Source organism: Equus caballus, chromosome 13, assembly GCF_041296265.1.
Source record: "Equus caballus isolate H_3958 breed thoroughbred chromosome 13, TB-T2T, whole genome shotgun sequence".
NCBI lineage: Eukaryota > Metazoa > Chordata > Mammalia > Perissodactyla > Equidae > Equus > Equus caballus.
In genome coordinates this window covers 19,729,412-19,754,560 of record NC_091696.1, presented here as the reverse complement: position 1 = coordinate 19,754,560, position 25,149 = coordinate 19,729,412, and positions in this window count along the sequence as shown.

The window sequence follows — 25,149 nt, the reverse complement described above, 5'->3', positions numbered from 1 at the left end:
CAGAAGTCCTACTTCAGCCAGATCAGGCCTGCAAAGAAACTGCGTTTCACAGGCCTTTGGAAGAGAAGTTGCCGGTAGGCTCTAAGAGCACTCTGCAGAGCGAGTTGTTTCTTAGCTTCCCAAAGAGCTGGAAGCAAGATGCTGTGGGGCCCAACTCGCCCTTTGGAAAGAAGCCTGCACGTTGGGCCTTTCAGCTCTAGGGCAACGTAGCACAAGCAGAGCAGAAGTCCTACTTCAGCCAGATCAGGCCTGCAAAGAAACTGTGTTTCACAGGCCTTTGGAAGAGAAGTTGCCGGTAGGCTCTAAGAGCACTCTGCAGAGCGAGTTGTTTATGAGCTTCCCAAAGAGCTGGAAGCAAGATGCTGTGGGGCCCAACTCGCCCTTTGGAAAGAAGCCTGCACGTAGGGCCTTTCAGCTCTAGGGCAATGTAGCACACCCAGAGCAGGAGTCCTACTTCAGCCAGATCAGGCCTGCAAAGAAACTGCGTTACACAGGCCTTTGGAAGAGATGTTCCCACTAGGCTGTAACCACTGAGCAGAGCGAGTTGTTTCTTAGCTTCCCAAAGAGCTGGAAGCAAGATGCTGTGGGGCCCAACTCGCCCTTTGGAAAGAAGCCTTCACGTCGTGCCTTTCAGCTCTAGGGCAATGTAGCACACCCAGAGCAGAATTCCTACTTCACCCAGATCAGGCCTGCAAAGAAACTGCGTTTCACAGGCCTTTGGAAGAGATGTTCCCGGTAGGCTGTAAGAGCACTGTGCAGAGCGAGTTGTTTCTTAGGTTCCCAAAGAGCTGGAAGCAAGATGCTGTGGGGCCCAACTCGCCCTTTGAAAAGAAGCCTGCACGTTGGGCCTTTCAGCTCTAGGGCAACGTAGCACAAGCAGAGCAGAAGTGCTACTTCAGTCAGATCAGGCCTGCAAAGAAACTGCGTTTCACAGGCCTTTGGAAGAGATGTTCCCGGTAGGCTGTAAGAGCACTGTGCAGAGCGAGTTGTTTCTTAGCTTCCCAAAGAGCTGGAAGAAAGATGCTGTGGGGCCCAACTCGCCCTTTGGAAAGAAGCCTGAACGTTGTGCCTTTCAGCTCTAGGGCAATGTAGCACACCCAGAGCAGAAGTCCTACTTCAGCCAGATCAGGCCTGCAAAGAAACTGCGTTTCACAGGCCTTTGGAAGAGAAGTTGCCGGTAGGCTCTAAGAGCACTCTGCAGAGCGAGTTGTTTCTTAGCTTCCCAAAGAGCTGGAAGCAAGATGCTGTGGGGCCCAACTCGCCCTTTGGAAAGAAGCCTGCACGTTGTGCCTTTCAGCTCTAGGGCAATGTAGCACACCCAGAGCAGAAGTCCTACTTCAGCCAGATCAGGCCTGCAAAGAAAATGCGTTACACAGGCCTTTGGAAGAGATGTTCCCGGTAGGCTGTAAGGGCACTGTGCAGAGCGAGTTGTTCCTTAGGTTCCCAAAGAGCTGGAAGCAAGATGCTGTGGGGCCCAACTCGCCCTTTGGAAAGAAGCCTGCACGTTGTTCCTTTCAGCTCTAGGGCAATGTAGCACACCCAGAGCAGAAGTCCTACTTCAGCCAGATCAGGCCTGAAAAGAAACTGCGTTTCACAGGCCTTTGGAAGAGATGTTCCCGGAAGGGTGTAAAGAGCACTGTGCAGAGCGAGTTGTTTCTTAGCTTCCCAAAGAGCTGGAAGCAAGATGCTGTGGGGCCCAACTCGCCCTTTGGAAAGAAGCCTGCACTTTGGGACGTTCAGCTCTAGGGCAATGTAGCACACCCAGAGCAGAAGTCCTACTTCAGCCAGATCAGGCCTGCAAAGAAACTGCGTTTCACAGGCCTTTGGAAGAGATGTTCCCAGTAGGCTGTAAGAGCACTGTGCAGAGCTAGTTGTTTCTTAGCTTCCCAAAGAGCTGGAAGCAAGATGCTGTGGGGCCCAACTCGCCCTTTGGAAAGATGCCTGCACGTTGTGCCTTTCAGCTCTAGGGCAATGTAGCAAGCCCAGAGCAGAAGTCCTACTTCAGCCAGATCAGGCCTGCAAAGAAACTGCGTTTCACAGGCCTTTGGAAGAGATGTTCCCGGTAGGGTGTAAGAGCACTGTGCAGAGCGAGTTGTTTCTTAGCTTCCCAAAGAGCTGGAAGCAAGATGCTGTGGGGCCCAACTCGCCCTTTGGAAAGAAGCCTGCACGTGGGGTCTTTCAGCTCTAGGGCAATGTAGCACACCCAGAGCAGGAGTCCTACTTCAGCCAGATCAGGCCTGCAAAGAAACTGCGTTTCACAGGCCGTTGGAAGAGATGTTCCCGGTAGGGTGTAAGAGGACTGTGCAGAGCGAGTTGTTTCTTAGCTTCCCAAAGAGCTGGAAGCCAGATGCTGTGGGGCCCAACTCGCCCTTTGGAAAGAAGCCTGCACGTTGTGCCTTTCAGCTCTAGGGCAATGTAGCACACCCAGAGCAGAAGTCCTACTTCAGCCAGATCAGGCCTGCAAAGAAACTGTGTTTCACAGGCCTTTGGAAGAGAAGTTGCCGGTAGGCTCTAAGAGCACTCTGCAGAGCGAGTTGTTTCTTAGCTTCCCAAAGAGCTGGAAGCAAGATGCTGTGGGGCCCAACTCGCCCTTTGGAAAGAAGCCTGCACGTTGTTCCTTTCAGCTCTAGGGCAATGTAGCACACCCAGAGCAGAAGTCCTACTTCAGCCAGATCAGGCCTGCAAAGAAAATGCGTTTCACAGGCCTTTGGAAGAGATGTTCCCGGTAGGCTGTAAGGGCACTGTGCAGAGCGAGTTGTTTCTTAGGTTCCCAAAGAGCTGGAAGCAAGATGCTGTGGGGCCCAAGTCGCCCTTTGGAAAGAAGCCTGCACGTTGTGCCTTTCAGCTCTAGGGCAATGTAGCACACCCAGAGCAGCAGTCCTACTTCAGCCAGATCAGGCCTGAAAAGAAACTGCGTTTCACAGGCCTTTGGAAGAGATGTTCCCGGTAGGGTGTAAAGAGCACTGTGCAGAGCGAGTTGTTTCTTAGCTTCCCAAAGAGCTGGAAGCAAGATGCTGTGGGGCCCAACTCGCCCTTTGGAAAGAAGCCTGCACGTTGGGCCTTTCAGCTCTAGGGCAATGTAGCACACCCAGAGCAGAAGTCCTACTTCTGCCAGATCAGGCCTGAAAAGAAACTGCGTTTCACAGGCCTTTGGAAGAGATGTTCCCGGTAGGGTGTAAAGAGCACTGTGCAGAGCGAGTTGTTTCTTAGCTTCCCAAAGAGCTGGAAGCAAGATGCTGTGGGGCCCAACTCGCCCTTTGGAAAGAAGCCTGCACTTTGGGACTTTCAGCTCTAGGGCAATGTAGCACACCCAGAGCAGAAGTCCTACTTCAGCCAGATCAGGCCTGCAAAGAAACTGCGTTTCACAGGCCTTTGGAAGAGATGTTCCCAGTAGGCTGTAAGAGCACTGTGCAGAGCTAGTTGTTTCTTAGCTTCCCAAAGAGCTGGAAGCAAGATGCTGTGGGGCCCAACTCGCCCTTTGGAAAGATGCCTGCACGTTGTGCCTTTCAGCTCTAGGGCAATGTAGCACACCCAGAGCAGAAGTCCTACTTCAGCCAGATCAGGCCTGCAAAGAAACTGCGTTTCACAGGCCTTTGGAAGAGATGCTCCCGGTACGGTGTAAGAGCACTGTGCAGAGCGAGTTGTTTCTTAGCTTCCCAAAGAGCTGGAAGCAAGATGCTGTGGGGCCCAACTCGCCCTTTGGAAAGAAGCCTGCACGTTGGGTCTTTCAGCTCTAGGGCAATGTAGCACACCCAGAGCAGGAGTCCTACTTCAGCCAGATCAGGCCTGCAAAGAAACTGCGTTTCACAGGCCGTTGGAAGAGATGTTCCCGGTAGGCTGTAAGAGCACTGTGCAGAGCGAGTTGTTTCTTAGCTTCCCAAAGAGATGGAAGCAAGACGCTGTGGGGTCCAACTCGCCCTTTGGAAAGAAGCCTGCACGTTTTGCCTTTCAGCTCTAGGGCAATGTAGCACACCCAGAGCAGAAGTCCTACTTCAGCCAGATCAGGCCTGCAAAGAAACTGCGTTGCACAGGCCTTTGGAAGAGATGTTCCCACTAGGCTGTAACCACTGAGCAGAGCGAGTTGTTTCTTCGCTTCCCAAAGACCTGGAAGCAAGATGCTGTGGGGCCCAACTCGCCCTTTGGAAAGAAGCCTGCACGTTGTGCCTTTCAGCTCTAGGGCAATGTAGCACACCCAGAGCAGAAGTCCTACTTCAGCCAGATCAGGCCTGCAAAGAAACTGCGTTTCACAGGCCTTTGGAAGAGATGTTCCCGGTAGGCTGTAAGAGCACTGTGCAGAGCGAGTTGTTTCTTAGCTTCCCAAAGAGCTGGAAGCAAGATGCTGTGGGGCCCAACTCGCCCTTTGGAAAGAAGCCTGCACGTTGGGCCTTTCAGCTCTAGGGCAATGTAGCACACCCAGAGCAGAAGTCCTACTTCAGCCAGATCAGGCCTGCAAAGAAACTGCGTTTCACAGGCCTTTGGAAGAGATGTTCCCGGTAGGGTGTAAGAGCACTGTGCAGAGCGAGTTGTTTCTTAGCTTCCCAAAGAGCTGGAAGCAAGATGCTGTGGGGCCCAAGTCGCCCTTTGGAAAGAAGCCTGCACGTTGGGCCTTTCAGCTCTAGGGCAACGTAGCACACCCAGAGCAGAAGTGCTACTTCAGCCAGATCAGGCCTGCAAAGAAATTGCGTTACACAGGCCTTTGGAAGAGATGGTCCCGGTAGGCTGTAAGAGCACTGTGCAGAGCGAGTTGTTTCTTAGCTTCCCAAAGAGCTGGAACCAAGATGCTGTAGGGCCCAACTCGCCCTTTGGAAAGAAGCCTGCACGTTGTGCCTTTAAGCTCTAGGGCAATGTAGCACACCCAGAGCAGCAGTCCTACTTCAGCCAGATCAGGCCTGCAAAGAAACTGCGTTTCACAGGCCTTTGGAAGAGATGTTCCCGGTAGGCTGTAAGAGCACTGTGCAGAGCGAGTTGTTTCTTAGCTTCCCAAAGAGCTGGAAGAAAGATGCTGTGGGGCCCAACTCACCCTTTGGAAAGAAGCCTGCACTTTGGGCCTTTCAGCTCTAGGGCAATGTAGCACACCCAGAGCAGAAGTCCTACTTCAGCCAGATCAGGCCTGCAAAGAAACTGCGTTTCACAGACCTTTGGAAGAGATGTTCCCGGTAGGCTGTAAGAGCACTGTGCAGAGCGAGTTGTTTCTTAGCTTCCCAAAGAGCTGGAAGCAAGATGCTGTGGGGCCCCACTGGCCCTTTGGAAAGAAGCCTGCACGTTGTGTCTTTCAGCTCTAGGGCAACATAGCACAAGCAGAGGAGAAGTGCTACGTCAGTCAGATCACGCCTGCAAAGAAACTGCGTTTCACAGGCCTTTGGAAGAGATGTTCCCGGTAGGCTGTAAGAGCACTGTGCAGAGCGAGTTGTTTCTTAGCTTCCCAAAGAGCTGGAAGCAAGATGCTGTGGGGCCCAACTCGCCCTTTGGAAAGAAGCCTGCACGTTGGGCCTTTCAGCTCTAGGGCAATGTAGCACACCCAGAGCAGAAGTCCTACTTCAGCCAGATCAGGCCTGCAAAGAAAATGCGTTTCACAGGACTTTGGAAGAGATGTTCCCGGTAGGCTGTAAGAGCACTGTGCAGAGCGAGTTGTTTCTTAGGTTCCCAAAGAGCTGGAAGCAAGATGCTGTGGGGCCCAACTCGCCCTTTGGAAAGAAGCCTGCACGTTGGGCCTTTCAGCTCTAGGGCAATGTAGCACACCCAGAGCAGGAGTCCTACTTCAGCCAGATCAGGCCTACAAAGAAACTGCGTTTCACAGGCCGTTGGAAGAGATGTTCCCGGTAGGCTGTAAGAGCACTGTGCAGAGCGAGTTGTTTCTTAGCTTCCCAAAGAGATGGAAGCAAGACGCTGTGGGGCCCAACTCGCCCTTTGGAAAGAAGCCTGCACCTTTTGCCTTTCAGCTCTAGGGCAATGTAGCACACCCAGAGCAGAAGTCCTACTTCAGCCAGATCAGGCCTGCAAAGAAACTGCGTTGCACAGGCCTTTGGAAGAGATGTTCCCACTAGGCTGTAACCACTGAGCAGAGCGAGTTGTTTCTTCGCTTCCCAAAGACCTGGAAGCAAGATGCTGTGGGGCCCAACTCGCCCTTTGGAAAGAAGCCTGCACGTTGTGCCTTTCAGCTCTAGGACAATGTAGCACACCCAGAGCAGAAGTCCTACTTCAGCCAGATCAGGCCTGCAAAGAAACTGCGTTTCACAGGCCCTTGGAAGAGATGTTTCCGGTAGGCTGTAAGAGCACTGTGCAGAGCGAGTTGTTTCTTAGCTTCCGAAAGAGCTGGAAGCAAGATGCTGTGGGGCCCAACTCCCCCTTTGGAAAGAAGCCTGCACGTTGTGCCTTTCAGCTCTAGGGCAAATTAGCACACCCAGAGCAGAAGTCCTTCTTCAGCCAGATCAGGCCTGCAAAGAAACTGCGTTTTACAGGCCTTTGGAAGAGTTGTGCCCGGTAGGCTGTAAGAGCACTGTGCAGAGCGAGTTGTTTCTTAGCTTCCCAAAGAGCTGGAAGCAAGATGCTGTGGGGCCCAACTCGCCCTTTGGAAAGAAGCCTGCACGTTGTGCCTTTCAGCTCTAGGGCAATGTAGCACACCCAGAGCAGAAGTCCTCCTTCAGCCAGATCAGGCCTGCAAAGAAACTGCGTTTATAAGGCCTTTGGAAGAGATGTTCCCGGTAGGCTGTAAGGGCACTGTGCAGAGCGAGTTGTTTCTTAGGTTCCCAAAGAGCTGGAAGCAAGATGCTGTGGGGCCCAACTCGCCCTTTGGAAAGAAGCCTGCACGTTGTGCCTTTCAGCTCTAGGGCAATGTAGCAGACCCAGAGCAGAAGTCCTACTTCAGCCAGATCAGGCCTGCAAAGAAACTGCGTTTCACAGGCCTTTGGAAGAGATGTTCCCGGTAGGCTGTATGAGCACTGTGCAGAGCGAGTTGTTTCTTAGCTTCCCAAAGAGCTGGAAGCAAGATGCTGTGGGGCCCAACTCGCCCTTTGGAAAGAAGCCTGCACGTTGGGCCTTTCAGCTCTAGGGCAATGTAGCACACCCAGAGCAGAAGTCCTACTTCAGCCAGATCAGGCCTGCAAAGAAACTGCGTTTCACAGGCCTTTGGAAGAGAAGTTCCCGGTAGGCTCTAAGAGCACTGTGCAGAGCGAGTTGTTTCTTAGCTTCCCAAAGATCTGGAAGCAAGATGCTGTGGGGCCCAACTCGCCCTTTGGAAAGAAGCCTGCACGTTGTGCCTTTCAGCTCTAGGGCAATGTAGCACACCCAGAGCAGAAGTCCTACTTCAGCCAGATCAGGCCTGCAAAGAAACTGCGTTTCGAAGGCTTTTGGAAGAGATTTTCCCGGTAGGCTGTAAGAGCACTGTGCGGAGCGAGTTGTTTATTAGCTTCCCAAAGAGCTGGAAGCAAGATGCTGTGGGGCCCAACTCGCCCTTTGTAAAGATGCCTGCACGTTGTGCCTTTCAGCTCTAGGGCAATGTAGCACACCCAGAGCAGAAGTCCTACTTCAGCCAGATCAGGCCTGCAAAGAAACTGCGTTTCACAGGCCTTTGGAAGAGATGTTCCCGGTAGGGTGTAAGAGCACTGTGCAGAGCGAGTTGTTTCTTAGCTTCCCAAAGAGCTGGAAGCAAGATGCTGTGGGGCCCAACTCGCCCTTTGGAAAGAAGCCTGCACGTTGGGCCTTTCAGATCTGGGGCAATGTAGCACACCCAGAGCAGGAGTCCTACTTCAGCCAGATCAGCCCTGCAAAGAAACTGCGTTTCACAGGTCGTTGGAAGAGATGTTCCTGGTAGGGTGTAAGAGCACTGTGCAGAGCGAGTTGTTTCTTAGCTTCCCAAAGAGCTGGAAGCAAGATGCTGTGGGGCCCAAGTCGCCCTTTGGAAAGAAGCCTGCACGTTGTGCCTTTCAGCTCTAGGGCAATGTAGCACACCCAGAGCAGAAGTCCTACTTCAGCCAGATCAGGCCTGAAAAGAAACTGCGTTTCACAGGCCTTTGGAAGAGATGTTCCCGGTAGGGTGTAAAGAGCACTGTGCAGAGCGAGTTGTTTCTTAGCTTCCCAAAGAGCTGGAAGCAAGATGCTGTGGGGCCCAACTCGCCCTTTGGAAAGAAGCCTGCACTTTGGGACTTTCAGCTCTAGGGCAATGTAGCACACCCAGAGCAGAAGTCCTACTTCAGCCAGATCAGGCCTGCAAAGAAACTGCGTTTCACAGGCCTTTGGAAGAGATGTTCCCAGTAGGCTGTAAGAGCACTGTGCAGAGCTAGTTGTTTCTTAGCTTCCCAAAGAGCTGGAAGCAAGATGCTGTGGGGCCCAACTCGCCCTTTGGAACGATGCCTGCACGTTGTGCCTTTCAGCTCTAGGGCAATGTAGCACACCCAGAGCAGAAGTCCTACTTCAGCCAGATCAGGCCTGCAAAGAAACTGCGTTTCACAGGCCTTTGGAAGAGATGTTCCCGGTAGGGTGTAAGAGCACTGTGCAGAGCGAGTTGTTTCTTAGCTTCCCAAAGAGCTGGAAGCAAGATGCTGTGGGGCCCAACTCGCCCTTTGGAAAGAAGCCTGCACGTTGGGTCTTTCAGCTCTAGGGCAATGTAGCACACCCAGAGCAGGAGTCCTACTTCAGCCAGATCAGGCCTGCAAAGAAACTGCGTTTCACAGGCCGTTGGAAGAGATGTTCCCGGTAGGGTGTAAGAGGACTGTGCAGAGCGAGTTGTTTCTTAGCTTCCCAAAGAGCTGGAAGCAAGATGCTGTGGGGCCCAACTCGCCCTTTGGAAAGAAGGCTGCACGTTGGGCCTTTCAGCTCTAGGGCAACGTAGCACATCCAGAGCAGAAGTGCTACTTCAGTCAGATCAGGCCTGCAAAGAAATTGCGTTACACAGGCCTTTGGAAGAGATGTTCCCGGTAGGCTGTAAGAGCACTGTGCAGAGCGAGTTGTTTCTTAGCTTCCCAAAGAGCTGGAACCAAGATGCTGTAGGCCCCAACTCGCCCTTTGGAAAGAAGCCTGCACGTTGTGCCTTTCAGCTCTAGGGCAATGTAGCACACCCAGAGCAGCAGTCCTACTTCAGCCAGATCAGGCCTGCAAAGAAACTGCGTTTCACAGGCCTTTGGAAGAGATGCTCCCGGTAGGCTGTAAGGGCACTGTGCAGAGGGAGTTGTTTCTTAGCTTCCCAAAGAGCTGGAAGCAAGATGCTGTGGGGCCCAACTCGACCTTTGAAAAGAAGCCTGCACGTTGGGCCTTTCAGCTCTAGGGCAACGTAGCACAAGCAGAGCAGAAGTCCTACTTCAGCCAGATCAGGCCTGCAAAGAAACTGCGTTTCACAGGCCTTTGGAAGAGAAATTCCCGGTAGGCTCTAAGAGCACTGTGCAGAGCGAGTTGTTTCTTAGCTTCCCAAAGAGCTGGAAGCAAGATGCTGTGGGGCCCAACTCGCCCTTTGGAAAGAAGCCTGCACGTTGGGCCTTTCAGCTCTAGGGCAATGTAGCACACCCAGAGCAGAAGTCCTACTTCAGCCAGATCACGCCTGCAAAGAAAATGCGTTTCACAGGCCTTTGGAAGAGATGTTCCCGGTAGGCTGTAAGAACACTGTGCAGAGCGAGTTGTTTCTTAGCTTCCCAAAGAGCTGGAAGCAAGATGCTGTTGGGCCCAACTCGCCCTTTGGAAAGAAGACTGCACGTTGTGCCTTTCAGCTCTAGGGCAATGTAGCACACCCAGAGCAGAAGTCCTACTTCAGCCAGATCAGGCCTGCAAAGAAACTGCGTTTCACAGGCCTTTGGAAGAGATGTTCCCGGTAGGGTGTAAGAGCACTGTGCAGAGCGAGTTGTTTCTTAGCTTCTCAAAGAGCTGGAAGCAAGATGCTGTGGGGCCCAACTCGCCCTTTGGAAAGAAGCCTGCACGTTGGGCCTTTCAGCTCTAGGGCAATGTAGCACACCCAGAGCAGAAGTCCTACTTCAGCCAGATCAGGCCTGCAAAGAAACTGCGTTTCACAGGCCTTTGGAAGAGATGTTCCCGGTAGGCTGTAAGAGCACTGTGCAGAGCGAGTTGTTTCTTAGCTTCCCAAAGAGCTGGAAGCAAGATGCTGTGGGGCCCAACTCGCCCTTTGGAAAGAAGCCTGCACGTTGGGCCTTTCAGCTCTAGGGCAACGTAGCACACCCAGAGCAGAAGTGCTACTTCAGCCAGATCAGGCCTGCAAAGAAATTGCGTTACACAGGCCTTTGGAAGAGATGGTCCCGGTAGGCTGTAAGAGCACTGTGCAGAGCGAGTTGTTTCTTAGCTTCCCAAAGAGCTGGAACCAAGATGCTGTAGGGCCCAACTCGCCCTTTGGAAAGAAGCCTGCACGTTGTGCCTTTAAGCTCTAGGGCAATGTAGCACACCCAGAGCAGCAGTCCTACTTCAGCCAGATCAGGCCTGCAAAGAAACTGCGTTTCACAGGCCTTTGGAAGAGATGTTCCCTGTAGGCTGTAAGAGCACTGTGCAGAGCGAGTTGTTTCTTAGCTTCCCAAAGAGCTGGAAGAAAGATGCTGTGGGGCCCAACTCGCCCTTTGGAAAGAAGCCTGCACTTTGGGCCTTTCAGCTCTAGGGCAATGTAGCACACCCAGAGCAGAAGTCCTACTTCAGCCAGATCAGGCCTGCAAAGAAACTGCGTTTCACAGACCTTTGGAAGAGATGTTCCCGGTAGGCTGTAAGAGCACTGTGCAGAGCGAGTTGTTTCTTAGCTTCCCAAAGAGCTGGAAGCAAGATGCTGTGGGGCCCCACTGGCCCTTTGGAAAGAAGCCTGCACGTTGTGTCTTTCAGCTCTAGGGCAACGTAGCACAAGCAGAGGAGAAGTGCTACGTCAGTCAGATCACGCCTGCAAAGAAACTGCATTTCACAGGCCTTTGGAAGAGATGTTCCCGGTAGGCTGTAAGAGCACTGTGCAGAGCGAGTTGTTTCTTAGCTTCCCAAAGAGCTGGAAGCAAGATGCTGTGGGGCCCAACTCGCCCTTTGGAAAGAAGCCTGCACGTTGGGCCTTTCAGCTCTAGGGCAATGTAGCACACCCAGAGCAGAAGTCCTACTTCAGCCAGATCAGGCCTGCAAAGAAAATGCGTTTCACAGGACTTTGGAAGAGATGTTCCCGGTAGGCTGTAAGAGCACTGTGCAGAGCGAGTTGTTTCTTAGGTTCCCAAAGAGCTGGAAGCAAGATGCTGTGGGGCCCAACTCGCCCTTTGGAAAGAAGCCTGCACGTTGGGCCTTTCAGCTCTAGGGCAATGTAGCACACCCAGAGCAGGAGTCCTACTTCAGCCAGATCAGGCCTACAAAGAAACTGCGTTTCACAGGCCGTTGGAAGAGATGTTCCCGGTAGGCTGTAAGAGCACTGTGCAGAGCGAGTTGTTTCTTAGCTTCCCAAAGAGATGGAAGCAAGACGCTGTGGGGCCCAACTCGCCCTTTGGAAAGAAGCCTGCACGTTTTGCCTTTCAGCTCTAGGGCAATGTAGCACACCCAGAGCAGAAGTCCTACTTCAGCCAGATCAGGCCTGCAAAGAAACTGCGTTGCACAGGCCTTTGGAAGAGATGTTCCCACTAGGCTGTAACCACTGAGCAGAGCGAGTTGTTTCTTCGCTTCCCAAAGACCTGGAAGCAAGATGCTGTGGGGCCCAACTCGCCCTTTGGAAAGAAGCCTGCACGTTGTGCCTTTCAGCTCTAGGACAATGTAGCACACCCAGAGCAGAAGTCCTACTTCAGCCAGATCAGGCCTGCAAAGAAACTGCGTTTCACAGGCCCTTGGAAGAGATGTTTCCGGTAGGCTGTAAGAGCACTGTGCAGAGCGAGTTGTTTCTTAGCTTCCGAAAGAGCTGGAAGCAAGATGCTGTGGGGCCCAACTCCCCCTTTGGAAAGAAGCCTGCACGTTGTGCCTTTCAGCTCTAGGGCAAATTAGCACACCCAGAGCAGAAGTCCTTCTTCAGCCAGATCAGGCCTGCAAAGAAACTGCGTTTTACAGGCCTTTGGAAGAGTTGTGCCCGGTAGGCTGTAAGAGCACTGTGCAGAGCGAGTTGTTTCTTAGCTTCCCAAAGAGCTGGAAGCAAGATGCTGTGGGGCCCAACTCGCCCTTTGGAAAGAAGCCTGCACGTTGTGCCTTTCAGCTCTAGGGCAATGTAGCACACCCAGAGCAGAAGTCCTCCTTCAGCCAGATCAGGCCTGCAAAGAAACTGCGTTTATAAGGCCTTTGGAAGAGATGTTCCCGGTAGGCTGTAAGGGCACTGTGCAGAGCGAGTTGTTTCTTAGGTTCCCAAAGAGCTGGAAGCAAGATGCTGTGGGGCCCAACTCGCCCTTTGGAAAGAAGCCTGCACGTTGTGCCTTTCAGCTCTAGGGCAATGTAGCAGACCCAGAGCAGAAGTCCTACTTCAGCCAGATCAGGCCTGCAAAGAAACTGCGTTTCACAGGCCTTTGGAAGAGATGTTCCCGGTAGGCTGTATGAGCACTGTGCAGAGCGAGTTGTTTCTTAGCTTCCCAAAGAGCTGGAAGCAAGATGCTGTGGGGCCCAACTCGCCCTTTGGAAAGAAGCCTGCACGTTGGGCCTTTCAGCTCTAGGGCAATGTAGCACACCCAGAGCAGAAGTCCTACTTCAGCCAGATCAGGCCTGCAAAGAAACTGCGTTTCACAGGCCTTTGGAAGAGAAGTTCCCGGTAGGCTCTAAGAGCACTGTGCAGAGCGAGTTGTTTCTTAGCTTCCCAAAGATCTGGAAGCAAGATGCTGTGGGGCCCAACTCGCCCTTTGGAAAGAAGCCTGCACGTTGTGCCTTTCAGCTCTAGGGCAATGTAGCACACCCAGAGCAGAAGTCCTACTTCAGCCAGATCAGGCCTGCAAAGAAACTGCGTTTCGAAGGCTTTTGGAAGAGATTTTCCCGGTAGGCTGTAAGAGCACTGTGCAGAGCGAGTTGTTTCTTAGCTTCCCAAAGAGCTGGAAGCAAGATGCTGTGGGGCCCCACTGGCCCTTTGGAAAGAAGCCTGCACGTTGGGCCTTTCAGCTCTAGGGCAATGTAGCACACCCAGAGCAGAAGTCCTACTTCAGCCAGATCAGGCCTGCAAAGAAACTGCTTTTCACAGGCCTTTGGAAGAGATGTTCCCGGTAGGCTGTAAGAGCACTGTGCAGAGCGAGTTGTTTCTTAGCTTCCCAAAGAGCTGGAAGCAAGATGCTGTGGGGCCCACCTCGCCCTTTGGAAAGAAGCCTGCACGTTGTGCCTTTCAGCTCTAGGGCAATGTAGCACACCCAGAGCAGGAGTCCTACTTCAGCCAGATCAGGCCTGCAAAGAAACTGCGTTTCACAGGCCGTTGGAAGAGATGTTCCCGGTAGGGTGTAAGAGCACTGTGCAGAGCGAGTTGTTTCTTAGCTTCCCAAAGAGCTGGAAGCAAGATGCTGTGGGGCCCAACTCGCCCTTTGGAAAGAAGCCTGCACGTTGGGCCTTTCAGCTCTAGGGCAATGTAGCACACTCAGAGCAGAAGTCCTACTTCAGCCAGATCAGGCCTGCAAAGAAACTGCGTTTCACAGGCCTTTGGAAGAGATGTTCCCGGTAGGCTGTAAGAACACTGTGCAGAGCGAGTTGTTTCTTAGGTTCCCAAAGAGCTGGAAGCAAGATGCTGTGGGGCCCAACTCGCCCTTTGGAAAGAAGCCTACACGTGGGGCCTTTCAGCTCTAGGACAACGTAGCACACCCAGAGCAGAAGTGCTACTTCAGCCAGATCAGGCCTGCAAAGAAATTGCGTTACACAGGCCCTTGGAAGAGATGTTCCCGGGAGGCTGTAAGAGCACTGTGCAGAGCGAGTTGTTTCTTAGCTTCCCAAAGAGCTGGAACCAAGATGCTGTAGGGCCCAACTCGCCCTTTGGAAAGAAGCCTGCACGTTGTGCCTTTCAGCTCTAGGGCAATGTAGCACACCCAGAGCAGCAGTCCTACTTCAGCCAGATCAGGCCTGCAAAGAAACTGCGTTTCACAGGCCTTTGGAAGAGATGTTCCCGGTAGGCTGTAAGAGCACTGTGCAGAGCGAGTTGTTTCTTAGCTTCCCAAAGAGCTGGAAGCAAGATGCTGTGGGGCCCAACTCGCCCTTTGGAAAGAAGCCTGCACGTTGGGCCTTTCAGCTCTAGGGCAATGTAGCACACCCAGAGCAGAAGTCCTACTTCAGCCAGATCAGGCCTGCAAAGAAAATGCGTTTCACAGGACTTTGGAAGAGATGTTCCCGGTAGGCTGTAAGAGCACTGTGCAGAGCGAGTTGTTTCTTAGGTTCCCAAAGATCTGGAAGCAAGATGCTGTGGGGCCCAACTCGCCCTTTGGAAAGAAGCCTGCACGTTGGGCCTTTCAGCTCTAGGGCAATGTAGCACACCCAGAGCAGGAGTCCTACTTCAGCCAGATCAGGCCTACAAAGAAACTGCGTTTCACAGGCCGTTGGAAGAGATGTTCCCGGTAGGCTGTAAGAGCACTGTGCAGAGCGAGTTGTTTCTTAGCTTCCCAAAGAGATGGAAGCAAGACGCTATGGGGCCCAACTCGCCCTTTGGAAAGAAGCCTGCACGTTTTGCCTTTCAGCTCTAGGGCAATGTAGCACACCCAGAGCAGAAGTCCTACTTCAGCCAGATCAGGCCTGCAAAGAAACTGCGTTGCACAGGCCTTTGGAAGAGTTGTGCCCGGTAGGCTGTAAGAGCACTGTGCAGAGCGAGTTGTTTCTTAGCTTCCCAAAGAGCTGGAAGCAAGATGCTGTGGGGCCCAACTCGCCCTTTGGAAAGAAGCCTGCACGTTGTGCCTTTCAGCTCTAGGGCAATGTAGCACACCCAGAGCAGAAGTCCTACTTCAGCCAGATCAGGCCTGCAAAGAAACTGCGTTTATAAGGCCTTTGGAAGAGATGTTCCCGGTAGGCTGTAAGGGCACTGTGCAGAGCGAGTTGTTTCTTAGGTTCCCAAAGAGCTGGAAGCAAGATGCTGTGGGGCCCAACTCGCCCTTTGGAAAGAAGCCTGCACGTTGTGCCTTTCAGCTCTAGGGCAATGTAGCAGACCCAGAGCAGAAGTCCTACTTCAGCCAGATCAGGCCTGCAAAGAAACTGCGTTTCACAGGCCTTTGGAAGAGATGTTCCCGGTAGGCTGTATGAGCACTGTGCAGAGCGAGTTGTTTCTTAGCTTCCCAAAGAGCTGGAAGCAAGATGCTGTGGGGCCCAACTCGCCCTTTGGAAAGAAGCCTGCACGTTGGGCCTTTCAGCTCTAGGGCAATGTAGCACACCCAGAGCAGAAGTCCTACTTCAGCCAGATCAGGCCTGCAAAGAAACTGCGTTTCACAGGCCTTTGGAAGAGAAGTTCCCGGTAGGCTCTAAGAGCACTGTGCAGAGCGAGTTGTTTCTTAGCTTCCCAAAGATCTTGAAGCAAGATGCTGTGGGGCCCAACTCGCCCTTTGGAAAGAAGCCTGCACGTTGTGCCTTTCAGCTCTAGGGCAATGTAGCACACCCAGAGCAGAAGTCCTACTTCAGCCAGATCAGGCCTGCAAAGAAACTGCGTTTCACAGGCCTTTGGAAGAGATGTTCCCGGTAGCCTGTAAGAGCACTGTGCGGAGCGAGTTGTTTCTTAGCTTCCCAAAGAGCTGGAAGCAAGATGCTGTGGGGCCCAACTCGCCCTTTGTAAAGATGCCTGCACGTTGTGCCTTTCAGCTCTAGGGCAATGTAGCACACCCAGAGCAGAAGTCCTACTTCAGCCAGATCAGGCCTGCAAAGAAACTGCGTTTCGAAGGCTTTTGGAAGAGATTTTCCCGGTAGGCTGTAAGAGCACTGTGCAGAGCGAGTTGTTTCTTAGCTTCCCAAAGAGCTGGAAGCAAGATGCTGTGGGGCCCCACTGGCCCTTTGGAAAGAAGCCTGCACGTTGGGCCTTTCAGCTCTAGGGCAATGTAGCACACCCAGAGCAGAAGTCCTACTTCAGCCAGATCAGGCCTGCAAAGAAACTGCTTTTCACAGGCCTTTGGAAGAGATTTTCCCGGTAGGCTGTAAGAGCACTGTGCAGAGCGAGTTGTTTCTTAGGTTCCCAAAGAGCTGGAAGCAAGATGCTGTGGGGCCCAACTCGCCCTTTGGAAAGAAGCCTGCACGTTGGGCCTTTCAGCTCTAGGGCAATGTAGCACACCCAGAGCAGGAGTCCTACTTCAGCCAGATCAGGCCTACAAAGAAACTGCGTTTCACAGGCCGTTGGAAGAGATGTTCCCGGTAGGCTGTAAGAGCACTGTGCAGAGCGAGTTGTTTCTTAGCTTCCCAAAGAGATGGAAGCAAGACGCTGTGGGGCCCAACTCGCCCTTTGGAAAGAAGCCTGCACGTTTTGCCTTTCAGCTCTAGGGCAATGTAGCACACCCAGAGCAGAAGTCCTACTTCAGCCAGATCAGGCCTGCAAAGAAACTGCGTTGCACAGGCCTTTGGAAGAGTTGTGCCCGGTAGGCTGTAACAGCACTGTGCAGAGCGAGTTGTTTCTTAGCTTCCCAAAGAGCTGGAAGCAAGATGCTGTGGGGCCCAACTCGCCCTTTGGAAAGAACCCTGCACGTTGTGCCTTTCAGCTCTAGGGCAATGTAGCACACCCAGAGCAGAAGTCCTACTTCAGCCAGATCAGGCCTGCAAAGAAACTGCGTTTATAAGGCCTTTGGAAGAGATGTTCCCGGTAGGCTGTAAGGGCACTGTGCAGAGCGAGTTGTTTCTTAGGTTCCCAAAGAGCTGGAAGCAAGATGCTGTGGGGCCCAACTCGCCCTTTGGAAACAAGCCTGCACGTTGGGCCTTTCAGCTCTAGGGCAACGTAGCACACCCAGAGCAGAAATGCTACTTCAGCCAGATCAGGCCTGCAAAGAAATTGCGTTACACAGGCCTTTGGAAGAGATGTTCCCGGTAGGCTGTAAGAGCACTGTGCAGAGCGAGTTGTTTCTTAGCTTCCCAAAGAGCTGGAACCAAGATGCTGTAGGGCCCAACTCGCCCTTTGGAAAGAAGCCTGCACGTTGTGCCTTTCAGCTCTAGGGCAATGTAGCACACCCATGGCAGCAGTCCTACTTCAGCCAGATCAGGCCTGCAAAGAAACTGCGTTTCACAGGCCTTTGGAAGAGATGTTCCCGGTAGGCTGTAAGAGCACTGTGCAGAGCGAGTTGTTTCTTAGCTTCCCAAAGAGCTGGAAGCAAGATGCTGTGGGGCCCAACTCGCCCTTTGGAAAGAAGCCTGCACGTTGGGCCTTTCAGCTCTAGGGCAATGTAGCACACCCAGAGCAGAAGTCCTACTTCAGCCAGATCAGGCCTGCAAAGAAAATGCGTTTCACAGGACTTTGGAAGAGATGTTCCCGGTAGGCTGTAAGAGCACTGTGCAGAGCGAGTTGTTTCTTAGGTTCCCAAAGAGCTGGAAGCAAGATGCTGTGGGGCCCAACTCGCCCTTTGGAAAGAAGCCTGCACGTTGGGCCTTTCAGCTCTAGGGCAATGTAGCACACCCAGAGCAGGAGTCCTACTTCAGCCAGATCAGGCCTACAAAGAAACTGCGTTTCACAGGCCGTTGGAAGAGATGTTCCCGGTAGGCTGTAAGAGCACTGTGCAGAGCGAGTTGTTTCTTAGCTTCCCAAAGAGATGGAAGCAAGACGCTGTGGGGCCCAACTCGCCCTTTGGAAAGAAGCCTGCACGTTTTGCCTTTCAGCTCTAGGGCAATGTAGCACACCCAGAGCAGAAGTCCTACTTCAGCCAGATCAGGCCTGCAAAGAAACTGCGTTGCACAGGCCTTTGGAAGAGTTGTGCCCGGTAGGCTGTAAGAGCACTGTGCAGAGCGAGTTGTTTCTTAGCTTCCCAAAGAGCTGGAAGCAAGATGCTGTGGGGCCCAACTCGCCCTTTGGAAAGAAGCCTGCACGTTGTGCCTTTCAGCTCTAGGGCAATGTAGCACACCCAGAGCAGAAGTCCTACTTCAGCCAGATCAGGCCTGCAAAGAAACTGCGTTTATAAGGCCTTTGGAAGAGATGTTCCTGGTAGGCTGTAAGAGCACTGTGCAGAGCGAGTTGTTTCTTAGGTTCCCAAAGAGCTGGAAGCAAGATGCTGTGGGGCCCAACTCGCCCTTTGGAAAGAAGCCTGCACGTTGTGCCTTTCAGCTCTAGGGCAATGTAGCACACCCAGAGCAGAAGTCCTACTTCAGCCAGATCAGGCCTGCAAAGAAACTGCGTTTCACAGGCCTTTGGAAGAGATGTTCCCGGTAGGCTGTATGAGCACTGTGCAGAGCGAGTTGTTTCTTAGCTTCCCAAAGAGCTGGAAGCAAGATGCTGTGGGGCCCAACTCGCCCTTTGGAAAGAAGCCTGCACGTTGGGCCTTTCAGCTCTAGGGCAATGTAGCACACCCAGAGCAGAAGTCCTACTTCAGCCAGATCAGGCCTGCAAAGAAACTGCGTTTCACAGGCCTTTGGAAGAGATGTTCCCGGTAGGCTGTAAGAGCACTGTGCGGAGCGAGTTGTTTATTAGCTTCCCAAAGAGCTGGAAGCAAGATGCTGTGGGGCCCAACTCGCCCTTTGTAAAGATGCCTGCACGTTGTGCCTTTCAGCTCTAGGGCAATGTAGCACACCCAGAGCAGAAGTCCTACTTCAGCCAGATCAGGCCTGCAAAGAAACTGCGTTTCGAAGGCTTTTGGAAGAGAATTTCCCGGTAGGCTGTAAGAGCACTGTGCAGAGCGAGTTGTTTCTTAGCTTCCCAAAGAGCTGGAAGCAAGATGCTGTGGGGCCCCACTGGCCCTTTGGAAAGAAGCCTGCACGTTGGGCCTTTCAGCTCTAGGGCAATGTAGCACACCCAGAGCAGAAGTCCTACTTCAGCCAGATCAGGCCTGCAAAGAAACTGCTTTTCACAGGCCTTTGGAAGAGATGTTCCCGGTAGGCTGTAAGAGCACTGTGCAGAGCGAGTTGTTTCTTAGCTTCCCAAAGAGCTGGAAGCAAGATGCTGTGGGGCCCACCTCGCCCTTTGGAAATAAGCCTGCACGTTGGGCCTTTCAGCTCTAGGGCAATGTAGCACACCCAGAGCAGGAGTCCTACTTCAGCCAGATCAGGCCTGCAAAGAAACTGCGTTTCACAGGCCGTTGGAAGAGATGTTCCCGGTAGGGTGTAAGAGCACTGTGCAGAGCGAGTTGTTTCTTAGCTTCCCAAAGAGCTGGAAGCAAGATGCTGTGGGGCCCAACTCGCCCTTTGGAAAGAAGCCTGCACGTTGGGCCTTTCAGCTCTAGGGCAATGTAGCACACTCAGAGCAGAAGTCCTACTTCAGCCAGATCAGGCCTGCAAAGAAAATGCGTTTCACAGGCCTTTGGAAGAGATGTTCCCGGTAGGCTGTAAGAACACTGTGCAGAGCGAGTTGTTTCTTAGGTTCCCAAAGAGCTGGAAGCAAGATGCTGTGGGGCCCAACTCGCCCTTTGGAAAGAAGCCTACACGTGGGGCCTTTCAGCTCTAGGACAACGTAGCACACCCAGAGCAGAAGTGCTACTTCAGCCAGATCAGGCCTGCAAAGAAATTGCGTTACACAGGCCTTTGGAAGAGATGTTCCCGGCAGGCTGTAAGAGCACTGTGCAGAGCGAGTTGTTTCTTAGCTTCCCAAAGAGCTGGAACCAAGATGCTGTAGGGCCCAACTCGCCCTTTGGAAAGAAGCCTGCACGTTGTGCCTTTCAGCTCTAGGGCAATGTAGCACACCCAGAGCAGCAGTCCTACTTCAGCCAGATCAGGCCTGCAAAGAAACTGCGTTTCACAGGCCTTTGGAAGAGATGTTCCCGGTAGGCTGTAAGAGCACTGTGCAGAGCGAGTTGTTTCTTAGCTTCCCAAAGAGCTGGAAGCAAGATGCTGTGGGGCCCAACTCGCCCTTTGGAAAGAAGCCTGCACGTTGTGCCTTTCAGCTCTAGGGCAATGTAGCACACCCAGAGCAGAAGTCCTACTTCAGCCAGATCAGGCCTGCAAAGAAACTGCGTTTCACAGGCCTTTGGAAGAGATGTTCCCGGTAGGCTGTAAGAGCACTGTGCAGAGCGAGTTGTTTCTTAGCTTCCCAAAGAGCTGGAAGCAAGATGCTGTGGGGCCCAACTCGCCCTTTGAAAAGAAGCCTGCACGTTGGGCCTTTCAGCTCCAGGGCAACGTAGCACAAGCAGAGCAGAAGTGCTACTTCAGTCAGATGAGGCCTGCAAAGAAACTGCGTTTCACAGGCCTTTGGAAGAGATGTTCCCGGTAGGCTGTATGAGCACTGTGCAGAGCGAGTTGTTTCTTAGCTTCCCAAAGAGCTGGAAGCAAGATGCTGTGGGGCCCAACTCGCCCTTTGGAAACAAGCCTGCACGTTGTGCCTTTCAGCTCTAGGGCAATGTAGCACACCCAGAGCAGAAGTCCTACTTCAGCCAGATCAGGCCTGCAAAGAAACTGCGTTTCACAGGCCTTTGGAAGAGATGTTCCCGGTAGGCTGTAAGAGCACTGTGCGGAGCGAGTTGTTTCTTAGCTTCCCAAAGAGCTGGAAGCAAGATGCTGTGGGGCCCAACTCGCCCTTTGGAAAGAAGCCTGCACGTTGTGCCTTTCAGCTCTAGGGCAATGTAGCACACCCAGAGCAGAAGTCCTACTTCAGCCAGATCAGGCCTGGAAAGAAACTGCGTTTCACAGGCCTTTGGAAGAGATGTTCCCGGTAGGGTGTAAGAGCACTGTGCAGAGCGAGTTGTTTCTTAGCTTCCCAAAGAGCTGGAAGCAAGATGCTGTGGGGCCCAACTCGCCCTTTGGAAAGAAGCCTGCACGTTGGGCCTTTCAGCTCTAGGGCAATGTAGCACACCCAGAGCAGGAGTCCTACTTCAGCCAGATCAGCCCTGCAAAGAAACTGCGTTTCACAGGTCGTTGGAAGATATGTTCCCGGTAGGGTGTAAGAGCACTGTGCAGAGCGAGCTGTCTCTTAGCTTCCCAAAGAGCTGGAAGCAAGATGCTGTGGGGCCCAACTCGTCCTTTGGAAACAAGCCTGCACGTTGGGCCTTTCAGCTCTAGGGCAACGTAGCACACCCAGAGCAGAAGTGCTACTTCAGCCAGATCAGGCCTGCAAAGATATTGCGTTACACAGGCCTTTGGAAGAGATGTTCCCGGTAGGCTGTAAGAGCACTGTGCAGAGCGAGTTGTTTCTTAGCTTCCCAAAGAGCTGGAACCAAGATGCTGTAGGGCCCAACTCGCCCTTTGGAAAGAAGCCTGCACGTTGTGCCTTTCAGCTCTAGGGCAATGTAGCACACCCAGAGCAGCAGTCCTACTTCAGCCAGATCAGGCCTGCAAAGAAACTGCGTTTCACAGGCCTTTGGAAGAGATGTTCCCGGTAGGCTGTAAGAGCACTGTGCAGAGCGAGTTGTTTCTTAGCTTCCCAAAGAGCTGGAAGCAAGATGCTGTGGGGCCCAACTCGCCCTTTGGAAAGAAGCCTGCACTTTAGGCCTTTCAGCTCTAGGGCAATGTAGCACACCCAGCGCAGAAGTCCTACTTCACCCAGATCAGGCCTGCAAAGAAACTGCGTTTCACAGGCCTTTGGAAGAGATGTTCCCGGTAGGCTGTAAGAGCACTGTGCAGAGCGAGTTGTTTCGTAGCTTCCCAAAGAGCTGGAAGCAGGATGCTGTGGGGCCCCACTGGCCCTTTGGAAACAAGCCTGCACGTTGTGTCTTTCAGCTCTAGGGCAACGTAGCACAAGCAGAGGAGAAGTGCTACTTCAGCCAGATCACGCCTGCAAAGAAACTGCATTTCACACGCCTTTGGAAGAGATGTTCACGGTAGGCTGTAAGAGCACTGTGCAGAGCGAGTTGTTTCTTAGCTTCCCAAAGAGCTGGAAGCAAGATGCTGTGGGGCCCCACTCGCCCTTTGGAAAGAAGCCTGCACGTTGGGCCTTTCAGCTCTAGGGCAATGTAGCACACCCAGAGCAGAAGTCCTACTTCAGCCAGATCAGGCCTGCAAAGAAACTGCGTTTCGAAGGCTTTTGGAAGAGATTTTCCCGGTAGGCTGTAAGAGCACTGTGCAGAGCGAGTTGTTTCTTAGCTTCCCAAAGAGCTGGAAGCAAGATGCTGTGGGGCCCCACTGGCCCTTTGTAAAGAAACCTGCACGTTGGGCCTTTCAGCTCTAGGGCAATGTAGCACACCCAGAGCAGAAGTCCTACTTCAGCCAGATCAGGCCTACAAAGAAACTGCGTTTCACAGGCCTTTGGAAGAGATGTTCCCGGTAGGCTGTAAGAGCACTGTGCAGAGCGAGTTGTTTCTTAGCTTCCCAAAGAGCTAGAAGCAAGATGCTGTGGGGCCCAACTCGCCCTTTGGAAAGAAGCCTGCACTTTGGGCCTTTCAGCTCTAGGGCAATGTAGCACACCCAGAGCAGGAGTCCTACTTCAGCCAGATCAGGCCTGCAAATAAACTGCGTTTCACAGGCCGTTGGAAGAGATGTTCCCGGTAGGGTGTAAGAGCACTGTGCAGAGCGAGTTGTTTCTTAGCTTCCCAAAGAGCTGGAAGCAAGATGCTGTGGGGCCCAACTCGCCCTTTGGAAAGAAGCCTGCACGTTGGGCCTTTCAGCTCAAGGGCAATGTAGCACACCCAGAGCAGAAGTCCTACTTCAGCCAGATCAGGCCTGCAAAGAAAATGCGTTTCACAGGCCTTTGGAAGAGATGTTCCCGGTAGGCTGTAAGAACACTGTGCAGAGCGAGTTGTTTCTTAGGTTCCCAAAGAGCTGGAAGCAAGATGCTGTGGGGCCCCACTGGCCCTTTGGAAAGAAGCCTGCACGTTGTGTCTTTCAGCTCTAGGGCAACGTAGCACAAGCAGAGGAGAAGTGCTACTTCAGCCAGATCAGGCCTGCAAAGAAACTGCGTTTCACAGGCCTTTGGAATAGATGTTCCCACTAGGCTGTAACCACTGAGCAGAGCGAGTTGTTTCTTCGCTTCCCAAAGAGCTGGAAGCCAGATGCTGTGGGGCCCAACTCGCCCTTTGGAAAGAAGCCTGCACGTTGTGCCTTTCAGCTCTAGGACAATGTAGCACACCCAGAGCAGAGTCCTACTTCAGCCAGATCAGGCCTGCAAAGAAACTGCGTTTCACAGGCCCTTGGAAGAGATGTTCCCGGTAGGCTGTAGGAGCACGGTGCAGAGCGAGTTGTTTCTTAGCTTCCGAAAGAGCTGGAAGCAAGATGCTGTGGGGCCCAACTCGCCTTTGGAAAGAAGCCTGCACGTTGTGCCTTTCAGCTCTAGGGCAATTTAGCACACCCAGAGCAGAACTCCTTCTTCAGCCAGATAAGGCCTGCAAAGAAACTGCGTTTTACAGGCCCTTGGAAGAGATCTTCCCAGTAGGCTGTAAGAGCTCTGTGCAGAGCGAGTTGTTTCTTAGCTTCCCAAAGAGCTGGAAGCAAGATGCTGTGGGGCCCAACTCGCCCTTTGGAAAGAAGCCTGGACGTTGGGCCTTTCAGCTCTAGGGCAATGTAGCACACCCAGAGCAGAAGTCCTACTTCAGCCAGATCAGGCCTGCAAAGAAACTGCGTTTCACAGGCCTTTGGAAGAGATGTTCCCGGTAGGCTGTAAGAGCACTGTGCAGAGCGAGTTGTTTCTTAGCTTCCCAAAGAGCTGGAAGCAAGATGCTGTGGGGCCCAACTCGCCCTTTGGAAAGATGCCTGCACGTTGGGCCTTTCAGCTCTAGGGCAATGTAGCACACCCAGAGCAGAAGTCCTACTTCAGCCAGATCAGGCCTGCAAGGAAACTGCGTTTCGAAGGCTTTTGGAAGAGATTTTCCCGGTAGGCTGTAAGAGCACTGTGCAGAGCGAGTTGTTTCTTAGCTTACCAAAGAGCTGGAAGCAAGATGGGGGGGGCCCAACTCGCGCTTTGGAAAGAAGCCTTCACGTTGTCCCTTTCAGCTCTAGGGCAATGTAGCACACCCAGAGCAGAAGTCCTACTTCAGCCAGATCAGGCCTGCAAAGAAAATGCGTTTCACAGGACTTTGGAAGAGATGTTCCCGGTAGGCTGTAAGAGCACTGTGCAGAGCGAGTTGTTTCTTAGGTTCCCAAAGAGCTGGAAGCAAGATGCTGTGGGGCCCAACTCGCCCTTTGGAAAGAAGCCTGCACATTGGGCCTTTCAGCTCTAGGGCAATGTAGCACACCCAGAGCAGAAGTCCTACTTCAGCCAGATCAGGCCTGCAAAGAAAATGCGTTTCACAGGCCTTTGGAAGAGATGTTCCCGGTAGGCTGTAAGAGCACTGTGCAGAGCGAGTTGTTTCTTAGCTTCCCAAAGAGCTGGAAGCAAGATGCTGTGGGGCCCAACTCGCCCTTTGGAAAGCAGCCTGCACGTTGTGTCTTTCAGCTCTAGGGCAACGTAGCACAAGCAGAGGAGAAGTGCTACTTCAGCCAGATCACGCCTGCAAAGAAACTGCATTTCACAGGCCTTTGGAAGAGATGTTCCCGGTAGGCTGTAAGAGCACTGTGCAGAGCGAGTTGTTTCTTAGCTTCCCAAAGAGCTGGAAGCAAGATGCTGTGGGGCCCAACTCGCCCTTTGGAAAGAAGCCTGCACGTTGTGCCTTTCAGCTCTAGGGCAATGTAGCACACCCAGAGCAGAAGTCCTACTTCAGCCAGATCAGGCCTGCAAAGAAACTGCGTTTCGAAGGTTTTTGGAAGAGATTTTCCCGGTAGGCTGTAAGAGCACTGTGCAGAGCGAGTTGTTTCTTAGCTTCCCAAAGAGCTGGAAGCAAGATGCTGTGGGGCCCCACTGGCCCTTTGGAAAGAAGCCTGCACGTTGGGCCTTTCAGCTCTAGGGCAATGTAGCACACCCAGAGCAGAAGTCCTACTTCAGCCAGATCAGGCCTGCAAAGAAACTGCGTTTCACAGGCCTTTGGAAGAGATGTTCCCGGTAGAGTGTAAGAGCACTGTGCAGAGCGAGTTGTTTCTTAGCTTCCCAAAGAGCTGGAAGCAAGATGCTGTGGGGCCCAACTCGCCCTTTGGAAAGAAGCCTGCACGTTGGGCCTTTCAGCTCTAGGGCAATGTAGCACACCCAGAGCAGGAGTCCTACTTCAGCCAGATCAGGCCTGCAAAGAAACTGCGTTTCACAGGCCGTTGGAAGATATGTTTCCGGTAGGGTGTAAGAGCACTGTGCAGAGCGAGTTGTTTCTTAGCTTCCCAAAGAACTGGAAGCAAGATGCTGTGGGGCCCAACTCGCCCTTTGGAAAGAAGCCTGCACGTTGG